The sequence below is a fragment of the Balaenoptera physalus genome, assembly GCF_965194825.1.
Source record: "Balaenoptera physalus genome assembly, contig: HAP1_SCAFFOLD_1143, whole genome shotgun sequence".
NCBI classification, from domain to species: Eukaryota; Metazoa; Chordata; class Mammalia; order Artiodactyla; family Balaenopteridae; genus Balaenoptera; species Balaenoptera physalus.
In genome coordinates, this window is record NW_028125651.1 from 1 (window position 1) to 15,099 (window position 15,099).

Here is a 15,099-nt window from a genome sequence, read left to right on the forward strand (position 1 = left end):
AGGGAAACTCAACGTGAGTACTGGCCTCGAGGTAAGTCCCTGAGTAGCCGCGCAGAAATGGAGGCATGCAGCCCTTTCCACGAGGTCTTAGTCGCTGTTCTGCTTTATTGTATTTTATTTTTTTAATGTTTTATTGTTTTTTTAAGATTTATGTATTGATTGATTGATTGCTATGTTGGGTCTTCGTTTCTGTGCTAGGGCCCTCTCCAGTTGCGGCAAGTGGGGGCCACTCTTCATCGCGGTGCGTAGGCCTCTCACTATCGCGGCCTCTCTTGTTGCGGAGCACAGGGTCCAGAGGCGCAGGCTCAGTGGTTGTGTCTCACGTGCCCAGTTGCTCCGCGGCCTGTGGGAACCTCCTAGACCAGGGCTCGAACCCGTGTCCCCTGCCTTGGCAGGCAGATTCTCAACCACTGCGCCACCGGGGAAGCCCCTGTTCTGCTTTATTTTAAAAGAAGTACCCTTTTCAGGACTCCTAGGCCCCTCGGGGGTGCATCATTTTCCCTCCAAGATCAGTGAGTACCTCCAGACCCCTGTGGGCCTGCTGAGCAACATCGAGGCCCAAAGGTCGGTCTCCCGTAGGCCCTCTGTGTATGCCGAGTGATGGGCAACACACTGCTCGTTCCTTAAGGAGAGCCACATTTCCAGAGCACCGGAACGGCCTCAGGACCACATTTCTAGGCAGTGCGACGTGCCATGGAAGTGTTCGTCATGGCCCCCGTCTGAGCTGCCATGAGAAAACACTGTGCTTAGAATTCTTCGAGGACCTCGTACCTGAAGTCACTCTGCTCGAGGAGAAAGCCAGCATCCTACCATGCTGTGGCGCTAACGGGACACTCAGCGTGAGCACTTGCCTCGAGGTAAGGCCCTGAATTGCCGTGCAGAAGCGGAGGCGTGCTGCAGTTTTCAGGAGGCCGTAGCCCCTGCTCAGCGTTAGTTTATTTATTTATTCATTTGTTTATCTATCTGTCTATCTAGTTCTTTATTTTCTTATGTAATTTATCATTTTTGCTTTACTGTGTTGGGTCTTCGTTGCTGCATGTGAGCTTTCTCTAGTTGTAGCGAGCGGGGGCTACTCTTCGTTGCGGTGCTCGGGCTTCTCATTGCGGTGGCTCCTCTTGCTGTGGAGCAGAAGCTCTAGGCACGTGGACTTCAGTAGTTGTTGCATGCGGGCTCAGTCGTTGTGGCTCCCGGACTCTAGAGCGCAGGCTCAGTCGTTGTGGAGCACGGGCCTAGTTGCTCCGCAGCATGTGAGATCTTGGTGGACCAAGGCTCGAACCCACGTCCCCTGCATCGGCAGGTGGATTCCCAGCCACTGCACCACAAGCGAAGCCCCTGCTCTGCATTATTTTAACGTCAGTCCGCTTGGCAGGACATCTAGGAGCCTCGCGTGGGCACCCTATTCCCTGCAAGAACACTGAGTAACCCCAGGCCCCCATGGGCCCGCTATGCCACATCCAGGCCCGTAGCCCTTCGGAGCCACTCTGTGTATGCCGAGTGTAGGGCAACAGACTGCACTCTTTCTTGGGACAGCTTGATTTCCTCAACACTCCCACAGGTCGACGAACACCTTTCTAGCAGGTCCAACATTCCGTGCAAGTCTGCCTCATTACCCTAGTCTGAGCTGCACTGAGAATAACCCTCGGCTTCGCATTCCATCTGGGACCCCCTGCCTGAAGTCACCCTGCCTCCAGGAGAATGTCAGCCTGCGTTCCGACTGCAACTAAAGCCCAGGTCCTCGTGTAACACTGCAGGCTTTTGAAGAGCCACGGGCCCGGAGGCCTAGCTGGGGCGATCCTTGGTTGAGACAGTTCGCTATTTGCAGAACACCCTGCTTCGAGGAGTTGATTCAGGGAAGGAACCACTGGGTCACCTGTGTCTGTTTGGACTTGTTAGAAAGCACAGGGATGTATGCTGCGTGTGCCCGTGGAAATGGGGGCCTGAAGGAACTAGCCTTGCTTTCCCATTTTGAAAGCTCCATTCATGCTGCCTTGAAGCTACTTGAAATTGACTGCTGTTGACAGGCCACTAGCCACTGTAGGCATGGCTCTGGGAAGAAAAGGAGTTTTCTCTAGCTAAGCCGGGTGCTTCGATGGCCGGGGTGGAGCTCATCCTGCCACGCTCTAGAGCTAAAGGGAAACTCAACGTGAGTACTGGCCTCGAGGTAAGTCCCTGAGTAGCCGCGCAGAAATGGAGGCATGCAGCCCTTTCCACGAGGTCTTAGTCACTGTTCTGCTTTATTGTATTTTATTTTTTTAATGTTTTATTGTTTTTTTAAGATTTATGTATTGATTGATTGATTGCTATGTTGGGTCTTCGTTTCTGTGCTAGGGCCCTCTCCAGTTGCGGCAAGTGGGGGCCACTCTTCATCGCGGTGCGTAGGCCTCTCACTATCGTGGCCTCTCTTGTTGCGGAGCACAGGGTCCAGAGGCGCAGGCTCAGTGGTTGTGTCTCACGTGCCCAGTTGCTCCGCGGCCTGTGGGAACCTCCTAGACCAGGGCTCGAACCCGTGTCCCCTGCTTTGGCAGGCAGATTCTCAACCACTGCGCCACCGGGGAAGCCCCTGTTCTGCTTTATTTTAAAAGAAGTACCCTTTTCAGGACTCCTAGGCCCCTCGGGGGTGCATCATTTTCCCTCCAAGATCAGTGAGTACCTCCAGACCCCTGTGGGCCTGCTGAGCAACATCGAGGCCCAAAGGTCGGTCTCCCGTAGGCCCTCTGTGTATGCCGAGTGATGGGCAACACACTGCTCGTTCCTTAAGGAGAGCCACATTTCCAGAGCACCGGAACGGCCTCAGGACCACATTTCTAGGCAGTGCGACGTGCCATGGAAGTGTTCGTCATGGCCCCCGTCTGAGCTGCCATGAGAAAACACTGTGCTTAGAATTCTTCGAGGACCTCGTACCTGAAGTCACTCTGCTCGAGGAGAAAGCCAGCATCCTACCATGCTGTGGCGCTAACGGGACACTCAGCGTGAGCACTTGCCTCGAGGTAAGGCCCTGAATTGCCGTGCAGAAGCGGAGGCGTGCCGCAGTTTTCAGGAGGCCGTAGCCCCTGCTCAGCGTTAGTTTATTTATTTATTCATTTGTTTATCTATCTGTCTATCTAGTTCTTTATTTTCTTATGTAATTTATCATTTTTGCTTTACTGTGTTGGGTCTTCGTTGCTGCATGTGAGCTTTCTCTAGTTGTAGCGAGCGGGGGCTACTCTTCGTTGCGGTGCTCGGGCTTCTCATTGCGGTGGCTCCTCTTGCTGTGGAGCAGAAGCTCTAGGCACGTGGACTTCAGTAGTTGTTGCATGCGGGCTCAGTCGTTGTGGCTCCCGGACTCTAGAGCGCAGGCTCAGTCGTTGTGGAGCACGGGCCTAGTTGCTCCGCAGCATGTGAGATCTTGGTGGACCAAGGCTCGAACCCACGTCCCCTGCATCGGGAGGTGGATTCCCAGCCACTGCACCACAAGCGAAGCCCCTGCTCTGCATTATTTTAACGTCAGTCCGCTTGGCAGGACATCTAGGAGCCTCGCGTGGGCACCCTATTCCCTGCAAGAACACTGATTAACCCCAGGACCCCATGGGCCCGCTATGCCACATCCAGGCCCGTAGCCCTTCGGAGCCACTCTGTGTATGCCGAGTGTAGGGCAACAGACTGCACTCTTTCTTGGGACAGCTTGATTTCCTCAACACTCCCACAGGTCGACGAACACCTTTCTAGCAGGTCCAACATTCCGTGCAAGTCTGCCTCATTACCCTAGTCTGAGCTGCACTGAGAATAACCCTCGGCTTCGCATTCCATCTGGGACCCCCTGCCTGAAGTCACCCTGCCTCCAGGAGAATGTCAGCCTGCGTTCCGACTGCAACTAAAGCCCAGGTCCTCGTGTAACACTGCAGGCTTTTGAAGAGCCACGGGCCCGGAGGCCTAGCTGGGGCGATCCTTGGTTGAGACAGTTCGCTATTTGCAGAACACCCTGCTTCGAGGAGTTGATTCAGGGAAGGAACCACTGGGTCACCTGTGTCTGTTTGGACTTGTTAGAAAGCACAGGGATGTATGCTGCGTGTGCCCGTGGAAATGGGGGCCTGAAGGAACTAGCCTTGCTTTCCCATTTTGAAAGCTCCATTCATGCTGCCTTGAAGCTACTTGCAATTGACTGCTGTTGACAGGCCACTAGCCACTGTAGGCATGGCTCTGGGAAGAAAAGGAGTTTTCTCTAGCTAAGCCGGGTGCTTCGATGGCCGGGGTGGAGCTCATCCTGCCACGCTCTAGAGCTAAAGGGAAACTCAACGTGAGTACTGGCCTCGAGGTAAGTCCCTGAGTAGCCGCGCAGAAATGGAGGCATGCAGCCCTTTCCACGAGGTCTTAGTCACTGTTCTGCTTTATTGTATTTTATTTTTTTAATGTTTTATTGTTTTTTTAAGATTTATGTATTGATTGATTGATTGCTATGTTGGGTCTTCGTTTCTGTGCTAGGGCCCTCTCCAGTTGCGGCAAGTGGGGGCCACTCTTCATCGCGGTGTGTAGGCCTCTCACTATCGCGGCCTCTCTTGTTGCGGAGCACAGGGTCCAGAGGCGCAGGCTCAGTGGTTGTGTCTCACGTGCCCAGTTGCTCCGCGGCCTGTGGGAACCTCCTAGACCAGGGCTCGAACCCGTGTCCCCTGCCTTGGCAGGCAGATTCTCAACCACTGCGCCACCGGGGAAGCCCCTGTTCTGCTTTATTTTAAAAGAAGTACCCTTTTCAGGACTCCTAGGCCCCTCGGGGGTGCATCATTTTCCCTCCAAGATCAGTGAGTACCTCCAGACCCCTGTGGGCCTGCTGAGCAACATCGAGGCCCAAAGGTCGGTCTCCCGTAGGCCCTCTGTGTATGCCGAGTGATGGGCAACACACTGCTCGTTCCTTAAGGAGAGCCACATTTCCAGAGCACCGGAACGGCCTCAGGACCACATTTCTAGGCAGTGCGACGTGCCATGGAAGTGTTCGTCATGGCCCCCGTCTGAGCTGCCATGAGAAAACACTGTGCTTAGAATTCTTCGAGGACCTCGTACCTGAAGTCACTCTGCTCGAGGAGAAAGCCAGCATCCTACCATGCTGTGGCGCTAACGGGACACTCAGCGTGAGCACTTGCCTCGAGGTAAGGCCCTGAATTGCCGTGCAGAAGCGGAGGCGTGCCGCAGTTTTCAGGAGGCCGTAGCCCCTGCTCAGCGTTAGTTTATTTATTTATTCATTTGTTTATCTATCTGTCTATCTAGTTCTTTATTTTCTTATGTAATTTATCATTTTTGCTTTACTGTGTTGGGTCTTCGTTGCTGCATGTGAGCTTTCTCTAGTTGTAGCGAGCGGGGGCTACTCTTCGTTGCGGTGCTCGGGCTTCTCATTGCGGTGGCTCCTCTTGCTGTGGAGCAGAAGCTCTAGGCACGTGGACTTCAGTAGTTGTTGCATGCGGGCTCAGTCGTTGTGGCTCCCGGACTCTAGAGCGCAGGCTCAGTCGTTGTGGAGCACGGGCCTAGTTGCTCCGCAGCATGTGAGATCTTGGTGGACCAAGGCTCGAACCCACGTCCCCTGCATCGGCAGGTGGATTCCCAGCCACTGCACCACAAGCGAAGCCCCTGCTCTGCATTATTTTAACGTCAGTCCGCTTGGCAGGACATCTAGGAGCCTCGCGTGGGCACCCTATTCCCTGCAAGAACACTGATTAACCCCAGGCCCCCATGGGCCCGCTATGCCACATCCAGGCCCGTAGCCCTTCGGAGCCACTCTGTGTATGCCGAGTGTAGGGCAACAGACTGCACTCTTTCTTGGGACAGCTTGATTTCCTCAACACTCCCACAGGTCGACGAACACCTTTCTAGCAGGTCCAACATTCCGTGCAAGTCTGCCTCATTACCCTAGTCTGAGCTGCACTGAGAATAACCCTCGGCTTCGCATTCCATCTGGGACCCCCTGCCTGAAGTCACCCTGCCTCCAGGAGAATGTCAGCCTGCGTTCCGACTGCAACTAAAGCCCAGGTCCTCGTGTAACACTGCAGGCTTTTGAAGAGCCACGGGCCCGGAGGCCTAGCTGGGGCGATCCTTGGTTGAGACAGTTCGCTATTTGCAGAACACCCTGCTTCGAGGAGTTGATTCAGGGAAGGAACCACTGGGTCACCTGTGTCTGTTTGGACTTGTTAGAAAGCACAGGGATGTATGCTGCGTGTGCCCGTGGAAATGGGGGCCTGATGGAACTAGCCTTGCTTTCCCATTTTGAAAGCTCCATTCATGCTGCCTTGAAGCTACTTGCAATTGACTGCTGTTGACAGGCCGCTAGCCACTGTAGGCATGGCTCTGGGAAGAAAAGGAGTTTTCTCTAGCTAAGCCGGGTGCTTCGATGGCCGGGGTGGAGCTCATCCTGCCACGCTCTAGAGCTAAAGGGAAACTCAACGTGAGTACTGGCCTCGAGGTAAGTCCCTGAGTAGCCGCGCAGAAATGGAGGCATGCAGCCCTTTCCACGAGGTCTTAGTCGCTGTTCTGCTTTATTGTATTTTATTTTTTTAATGTTTTATTGTTTTTTTAAGATTTATGTATTGATTGATTGATTGCTATGTTGGGTCTTCGTTTCTGTGCTAGGGCCCTCTCCAGTTGTGGCAAGTGGGGGCCACTCTTCATCGCGGTGCGTAGGCCTCTCACTATCGCGGCCTCTCTTGTTGCGGAGCACAGGGTCCAGAGGCGCAGGCTCAGTGGTTGTGTCTCACGTGCCCAGTTGCTCCGCGGCCTGTGGGAACCTCCTAGACCAGGGCTCGAACCCGTGTCCCCTGCCTTGGCAGGCAGATTCTCAACCACTGCGCCACCGGGGAAGCCCCTGTTCTGCTTTATTTTAAAAGAAGTACCCTTTTCAGGACTCGTAGGCCCCTCGGGTGTGCATCATTTTCCCTCCAAGATCAGTGAGTACCTCCAGACCCCTGTGGGCCTGCTGAGCAACATCGAGGCCCAAAGGTCGGTCTCCCGTAGGCCCTCTGTGTATGCCGAGTGATGGGCAACACACTGCTCGTTCCTTAAGGAGAGCCACATTTCCAGAGCACCGGAACAGCCTCAGGACCACATTTCTAGGCAGTGCGACGTGCCATGGAAGTGTTCGTCATGGCCCCCGTCTGAGCTGCCATGAGAAAACACTGTGCTTAGAATTCTTCGAGGACCTCGTACCTGAAGTCACTCTGCTCGAGGAGAAAGCCAGCATCCTACCATGCTGTGGCGCTAACGGGACACTCAGCGTGAGCACTTGCCTCGAGGTAAGGCCCTGAATTGCCGTGCAGAAGCGGAGGCGTGCCGCAGTTTTCAGGAGGCCGTAGCCCCTGCTCAGCGTTAGTTTATTTATTTATTCATTTGTTTATCTATCTGTCTATCTAGTTCTTTATTTTCTTATGTAATTTATCATTTTTGCTTTACTGTGTTGGGTCTTCGTTGCTGCATGTGAGCTTTCTCTAGTTGTAGCGAGCGGGGGCTACTCTTCGTTGCGGTGCTCGGGCTTCTCATTGCGGTGGCTCCTCTTGCTGTGGAGCAGAAGCTCTAGGCACGTGGACTTCAGTAGTTGTTGCATGCGGGCTCAGTCGTTGTGGCTCCCGGACTCTAGAGCGCAGGCTCAGTCGTTGTGGAGCACGGGCCTAGTTGCTCCGCAGCATGTGAGATCTTGGTGGACCAAGGCTCGAACCCACGTCCCCTGCATCGGCAGGTGGATTCCCAGCCACTGCACCACAAGCGAAGCCCCTGCTCTGCATTATTTTAACGTCAGTCCGCTTGGCAGGACATCTAGGAGCCTCGCGTGGGCACCCTATTCCCTGCAAGAACACTGAGTAACCCCAGGCCCCCATGGGCCCGCTATGCCACATCCAGGCCCGTAGCCCTTCGGAGCCACTCTGTGTATGCCGAGTGTAGGGCAACAGACTGCACTCTTTCTTGGGACAGCTTGATTTCCTCAACACTCCCACAGGTCGACGAACACCTTTCTAGCAGGTCCAACATTCCGTGCAAGTCTGCCTCATTACCCTAGTCTGAGCTGCACTGAGAATAACCCTCGGCTTCGCATTCCATCTGGGACCCCCTGCCTGAAGTCACCCTGCCTCCAGGAGAATGTCAGCCTGCGTTCCGACTGCAACTAAAGCCCAGGTCCTCGTGTAACACTGCAGGCTTTTGAAGAGCCACGGGCCCGGAGGCCTAGCTGGGGCGATCCTTGGTTGAGACAGTTCGCTATTTGCAGAACACCCTGCTTCGAGGAGTTGATTCAGGGAAGGAACCACTGGGTCACCTGTGTCTGTTTGGACTTGTTAGAAAGCACAGGGATGTATGCTGCGTGTGCCCGTGGAAATGGGGGCCTGATGGAACTAGCCTTGCTTTCCCATTTTGAAAGCTCCATTCATGCTGCCTTGAAGCTACTTGCAATTGACTGCTGTTGACAGGCCGCTAGCCACTGTAGGCATGGCTCTGGGAAGAAAAGGAGTTTTCTCTAGCTAAGCCGGGTGCTTCGATGGCCGGGGTGGAGCTCATCCTGCCACGCTCTAGAGCTAAAGGGAAACTCAACGTGAGTACTGGCCTCGAGGTAAGTCCCTGAGTAGCCGCGCAGAAATGGAGGCATGCAGCCCTTTCCACGAGGTCTTAGTCGCTGTTCTGCTTTATTGTATTTTATTTTTTTAATGTTTTATTGTTTTTTTAAGATTTATGTATTGATTGATTGATTGCTATGTTGGGTCTTCGTTTCTGTGCTAGGGCCCTCTCCAGTTGTGGCAAGTGGGGGCCACTCTTCATCGCGGTGCGTAGGCCTCTCACTATCGCGGCCTCTCTTGTTGCGGAGCACAGGGTCCAGAGGCGCAGGCTCAGTGGTTGTGTCTCACGTGCCCAGTTGCTCCGCGGCCTGTGGGAACCTCCTAGACCAGGGCTCGAACCCGTGTCCCCTGCCTTGGCAGGCAGATTCTCAACCACTGCGCCACCGGGGAAGCCCCTGTTCTGCTTTATTTTAAAAGAAGTACCCTTTTCAGGACTCGTAGGCCCCTCGGGTGTGCATCATTTTCCCTCCAAGATCAGTGAGTACCTCCAGACCCCTGTGGGCCTGCTGAGCAACATCGAGGCCCAAAGGTCGGTCTCCCGTAGGCCCTCTGTGTATGCCGAGTGATGGGCAACACACTGCTCGTTCCTTAAGGAGAGCCACATTTCCAGAGCACCGGAACAGCCTCAGGACCACATTTCTAGGCAGTGCGACGTGCCATGGAAGTGTTCGTCATGGCCCCCGTCTGAGCTGCCATGAGAAAACACTGTGCTTAGAATTCTTCGAGGACCTCGTACCTGAAGTCACTCTGCTCGAGGAGAAAGCCAGCATCCTACCATGCTGTGGCGCTAACGGGACACTCAGCGTGAGCACTTGCCTCGAGGTAAGGCCCTGAATTGCCGTGCAGAAGCGGAGGCGTGCCGCAGTTTTCAGGAGGCCGTAGCCCCTGCTCAGCGTTAGTTTATTTATTTATTCATTTGTTTATCTATCTGTCTATCTAGTTCTTTATTTTCTTATGTAATTTATCATTTTTGCTTTACTGTGTTGGGTCTTCGTTGCTGCATGTGAGCTTTCTCTAGTTGTAGCGAGCGGGGGCTACTCTTCGTTGCGGTGCTCGGGCTTCTCATTGCGGTGGCTCCTCTTGCTGTGGAGCAGAAGCTCTAGGCACGTGGACTTCAGTAGTTGTTGCATGCGGGCTCAGTCGTTGTGGCTCCCGGACTCTAGAGCGCAGGCTCAGTCGTTGTGGAGCACGGGCCTAGTTGCTCCGCAGCATGTGAGATCTTGGTGGACCAAGGCTCGAACCCACGTCCCCTGCATCGGCAGGTGGATTCCCAGCCACTGCACCACAAGCGAAGCCCCTGCTCTGCATTATTTTAACGTCAGTCCGCTTGGCAGGACATCTAGGAGCCTCGCGTGGGCACCCTATTCCCTGCAAGAACACTGAGTAACCCCAGGACCCCATGGGCCCGCTATGCCACATCCAGGCCCGTAGCCCTTCGGAGCCACTCTGTGTATGCCGAGTGTAGGGCAACAGACTGCACTCTTTCTTGGGACAGCTTGATTTCCTCAACACTCCCACAGGTCGACGAACACCTTTCTAGCAGGTCCAACATTCCGTGCAAGTCTGCCTCATTACCCTAGTCTGAGCTGCACTGAGAATAACCCTCGGCTTCGCATTCCATCTGGGACCCCCTGCCTGAAGTCACCCTGCCTCCAGGAGAATGTCAGCCTGCGTTCCGACTGCAACTAAAGCCCAGGTCCTCGTGTAACACTGCAGGCTTTTGAAGAGCCACGGGCCCGGAGGCCTAGCTGGGGCGATCCTTGGTTGAGACAGTTCGCTATTTGCAGAACACCCTGCTTCGAGGAGTTGATTCAGGGAAGGAACCACTGGGTCACCTGTGTCTGTTTGGACTTGTTAGAAAGCACAGGGATGTATGCTGCGTGTGCCCGTGGAAATGGGGGCCTGATGGAACTAGCCTTGCTTTCCCATTTTGAAAGCTCCATTCATGCTGCCTTGAAGCTACTTGCAATTGACTGCTGTTGACAGGCCGCTAGCCACTGTAGGCATGGCTCTGGGAAGAAAAGGAGTTTTCTCTAGCTAAGCCGGGTGCTTCGATGGCCGGGGTGGAGCTCATCCTGCCACGCTCTAGAGCTAAAGGGAAACTCAACGTGAGTACTGGCCTCGAGGTAAGTCCCTGAGTAGCCGCGCAGAAATGGAGGCATGCAGCCCTTTCCACGAGGTCTTAGTCGCTGTTCTGCTTTATTGTATTTTATTTTTTTAATGTTTTATTGTTTTTTTAAGATTTATGTATTGATTGATTGATTGCTATGTTGGGTCTTCGTTTCTGTGCTAGGGCCCTCTCCAGTTGCGGCAAGTGGGGGCCACTCTTCATCGCGGTGCGTAGGCCTCTCACTATCGCGGCCTCTCTTGTTGCGGAGCACAGGGTCCAGAGGCGCAGGCTCAGTGGTTGTGTCTCACGTGCCCAGTTGCTCCGCGGCCTGTGGGAACCTCCTAGACCAGGGCTCGAACCCGTGTCCCCTGCCTTGGCAGGCAGATTCTCAACCACTGCGCCACCGGGGAAGCCCCTGTTCTGCTTTATTTTAAAAGAAGTACCCTTTTCAGGACTCCTAGGCCCCTCGGGGGTGCATCATTTTCCCTCCAAGATCAGTGAGTACCTCCAGACCCCTGTGGGCCTGCTGAGCAACATCGAGGCCCAAAGGTCGGTCTCCCGTAGGCCCTCTGTGTATGCCGAGTGATGGGCAACACACTGCTCGTTCCTTAAGGAGAGCCACATTTCCAGAGCACCGGAACGGCCTCAGGACCACATTTCTAGGCAGTGCGACGTGCCATGGAAGTGTTCGTCATGGCCCCCGTCTGAGCTGCCATGAGAAAACACTGTGCTTAGAATTCTTCGAGGACCTCGTACCTGAAGTCACTCTGCTCGAGGAGAAAGCCAGCATCCTACCATGCTGTGGCGCTAACGGGACACTCAGCGTGAGCACTTGCCTCGAGGTAAGGCCCTGAATTGCCGTGCAGAAGCGGAGGCGTGCCGCAGTTTTCAGGAGGCCGTAGCCCCTGCTCAGCGTTAGTTTATTTATTTATTCATTTGTTTATCTATCTGTCTATCTAGTTCTTTATTTTCTTATGTAATTTATCATTTTTGCTTTACTGTGTTGGGTCTTCGTTGCTGCATGTGAGCTTTCTCTAGTTGTAGCGAGCGGGGGCTACTCTTCGTTGCGGTGCTCGGGCTTCTCATTGCGGTGGCTCCTCTTGCTGTGGAGCAGAAGCTCTAGGCACGTGGACTTCAGTAGTTGTTGCATGCGGGCTCAGTCGTTGTGGCTCCCGGACTCTAGAGCGCAGGCTCAGTCGTTGTGGAGCACGGGCCTAGTTGCTCCGCAGCATGTGAGATCTTGGTGGACCAAGGCTCGAACCCACGTCCCCTGCATCGGCAGGTGGATTCCCAGCCACTGCACCACAAGCGAAGCCCCTGCTCTGCATTATTTTAACGTCAGTCCGCTTGGCAGGACATCTAGGAGCCTCGCGTGGGCACCCTATTCCCTGCAAGAACACTGATTAACCCCAGGCCCCCATGGGCCCGCTATGCCACATCCAGGCCCGTAGCCCTTCGGAGCCACTCTGTGTATGCCGAGTGTAGGGCAACAGACTGCACTCTTTCTTGGGACAGCTTGATTTCCTCAACACTCCCACAGGTCGACGAACACCTTTCTAGCAGGTCCAACATTCCGTGCAAGTCTGCCTCATTACCCTAGTCTGAGCTGCACTGAGAATAACCCTCGGCTTCGCATTCCATCTGGGACCCCCTGCCTGAAGTCACCCTGCCTCCAGGAGAATGTCAGCCTGCGTTCCGACTGCAACTAAAGCCCAGGTCCTCGTGTAACACTGCAGGCTTTTGAAGAGCCACGGGCCCGGAGGCCTAGCTGGGGCGATCCTTGGTTGAGACAGTTCGCTATTTGCAGAACACCCTGCTTCGAGGAGTTGATTCAGGGAAGGAACCACTGGGTCACCTGTGTCTGTTTGGACTTGTTAGAAAGCACAGGGATGTATGCTGCGTGTGCCCGTGGAAATGGGGGCCTGAAGGAACTAGCCTTGCTTTCCCATTTTGAAAGCTCCATTCATGCTGCCTTGAAGCTACTTGCAATTGACTGCTGTTGACAGGCCACTAGCCACTGTAGGCATGGCTCTGGGAAGAAAAGGAGTTTTCTCTAGCTAAGCCGGGTGCTTCGATGGCCGGCGTGGAGCTCATCCTGCCACGCTCTAGAGCTAAAGGGAAACTCAACGTGAGTACTGGCCTCGAGGTAAGTCCCTGAGTAGCCGCGCAGAAATGGAGGCATGCAGCCCTTTCCACGAGGTCTTAGTCGCTGTTCTGCTTTATTGTATTTTATTTTTTTAATGTTTTATTGTTTTTTTAAGATTTATGTATTGATTGATTGATTGCTATGTTGGGTCTTCGTTTCTGTGCTAGGGCCCTCTCCAGTTGCGGCAAGTGGGGGCCACTCTTCATCGCGGTGCGTAGGCCTCTCACTATCGCGGCCTCTCTTGTTGCGGAGCACAGGGTCCAGAGGCGCAGGCTCAGTGGTTGTGTCTCACGTGCCCAGTTGCTCCGCGGCCTGTGGGAACCTCCTAGACCAGGGCTCGAACCCGTGTCCCCTGCCTTGGCAGGCAGATTCTCAACCACTGCGCCACCGGGGAAGCCCCTGTTCTGCTTTATTTTAAAAGAAGTACCCTTTTCAGGACTCCTAGGCCCCTCGGGGGTGCATCATTTTCCCTCCAAGATCAGTGAGTACCTCCAGACCCCTGTGGGCCTGCTGAGCAACATCGAGGCCCAAAGGTCGGTCTCCCGTAGGCCCTCTGTGTATGCCGAGTGATGGGCAACACACTGCTCGTTCCTTAAGGAGAGCCACATTTCCAGAGCACCGGAACGGCCTCAGGACCACATTTCTAGGCAGTGCGACGTGCCATGGAAGTGTTCGTCATGGCCCCCGTCTGAGCTGCCATGAGAAAACACTGTGCTTAGAATTCTTCGAGGACCTCGTACCTGAAGTCACTCTGCTCGAGGAGAAAGCCAGCATCCTACCATGCTGTGGCGCTAACGGGACACTCAGCGTGAGCACTTGCCTCGAGGTAAGGCCTGAATTGCCGTGCAGAAGCGGAGGCGTGCCGCAGTTTTCAGGAGGCCGTAGCCCCTGCTCAGCGTTAGTTTATTTATTTATTCATTTGTTTATCTATCTGTCTATCTAGTTCTTTATTTTCTTATGTAATTTATCATTTTTGCTTTACTGTGTTGGGTCTTCATTGCTGCATGTGAGCTTTCTCTAGTTGTAGCGAGCGGGGGCTACTCTTCGTTGCGGTGCTCGGGCTTCTCATTGCGGTGGCTCCTCTTGCTGTGGAGCAGAAGCTCTAGGCACGTGGACTTCAGTAGTTGTTGCATGCGGGCTCAGTCGTTGTGGCTCCCGGACTCTAGAGCGCAGGCTCAGTCGTTGTGGAGCACGGGCCTAGTTGCTCCGCAGCATGTGAGATCTTGGTGGACCAAGGCTCGAACCCACGTCCCCTGCATCGGCAGGTGGATTCCCAGCCACTGCACCACAAGCGAAGCCCCTGCTCTGCATTATTTTAACGTCAGTCCGCTTGGCAGGACATCTAGGAGCCTCGCGTGGGCACCCTATTCCCTGCAAGAACACTGATTAACCCCAGGCCCCCATGGGCCCGCTATGCCACATCCAGGCCCGTAGCCCTTCGGAGCCACTCTGTGTATGCCGAGTGTAGGGCAACAGACTGCACTCTTTCTTGGGACAGCTTGATTTCCTCAACACTCCCACAGGTCGACGAACACCTTTCTAGCAGGTCCAACATTCCGTGCAAGTCTGCCTCATTACCCTAGTCTGAGCTGCACTGAGAATAACCCTCGGCTTCGCATTCCATCTGGGACCCCCTGCCTGAAGTCACCCTGCCTCCAGGAGAATGTCAGCCTGCGTTCCGACTGCAACTAAAGCCCAGGTCCTCGTGTAACACTGCAGGCTTTTGAAGAGCCACGGGCCCGGAGGCCTAGCTGGGGCGATCCTTGGTTGAGACAGTTCGCTATTTGCAGAACACCCTGCTTCGAGGAGTTGATTCAGGGAAGGAACCACTGGGTCACCTGTGTCTGTTTGGACTTGTTAGAAAGCACAGGGATGTATGCTGCGTGTGCCCGTGGAAATGGGGGCCTGATGGAACTAGCCTTGCTTTCCCATTTTGAAAGCTCCATTCATGCTGCCTTGAAGCTACTTGCAATTGACTGCTGTTGACAGGCCGCTAGCCACTGTAGGCATGGCTCTGGGAAGAAAAGGAGTTTTCTCTAGCTAAGCCGGGTGCTTCGATGGCCGGGGTGGAGCTCATCCTGCCACGCTCTAGAGCTAAAGGGAAACTCAACGTGAGTACTGGCCTCGAGGTAAGTCCCTGAGTAGCCGCGCAGAAATGGAGGCATGCAGCCCTTTCCACGAGGTCTTAGTCGCTGTTCTGCTTTATTGTATTTTATTTTTTTAATGTTTTATTGTTTTTTTAAGATTTATGTATTGATTGATTGATTGCTATGTTGGGTCTTCGTTTC